The following is a 498-nucleotide window of genomic DNA, read 5'->3' on the forward strand; positions in this document are numbered from 1 at the left end:
ATATGTCCATGCCACTCTCTCACTTTGTCACAGCTTACCCTTCCCCCTCCCCATATCCTCAAGTCCATTCTCTAGTAGGTCTGTGTCTTTGTTCCCACTGTCTCTTATCTTTTCAAAATCTCCACCCTTACAATTGTCCCTCCCTCCCTCCCTCCCTCTCTCTCCTCTTCTCTCCTCTCTCCTCTCCCTCTTTCTCTCCTAAAGCATCGTTTTTCCCTTTGTCTCCTGGATCAATCAATTTACAAAACTATTGATTTACAAAAATGTTTTTTTTTAACTCCCCCAATTTTTCTGCTACCTTTAAATGCCAATCATGTTCTCAAATTAGCATTTTAAAAGAAATACTTTTCATTCAAAACTAGTAGAATCCAAAAGAGGATTCAGGCATTGCTTGGGAGATGGTGCTAGACAGCATCAAAGGTTAATTTCTAACCCTGACTCTGTTTCCATGATGAGGTGGTACCTAACATGGGAACCAAAGTTACAGTCTATGCATTA

At 40.6% G+C, this 498-nt stretch overlaps 1 protein-coding gene across 1 annotated transcript in view; it reads left to right on the top strand.

The window, feature by feature from the left end:
* Positions 1-498, top strand: part of ADARB2 (adenosine deaminase RNA specific B2 (inactive)) — a 364115-nt gene that overhangs the window by 62058 nt on the left and 301559 nt on the right. The window lies entirely within an intron of this gene.

This window comes from Monodon monoceros, unplaced genomic scaffold (assembly GCF_005190385.1).
Source record: "Monodon monoceros isolate NGI ecotype Baffin Bay Population unplaced genomic scaffold, NGI_Narwhal_1 Super_Scaffold_21, whole genome shotgun sequence".
Lineage (NCBI taxonomy): Eukaryota > Metazoa > Chordata > Mammalia > Artiodactyla > Monodontidae > Monodon > Monodon monoceros.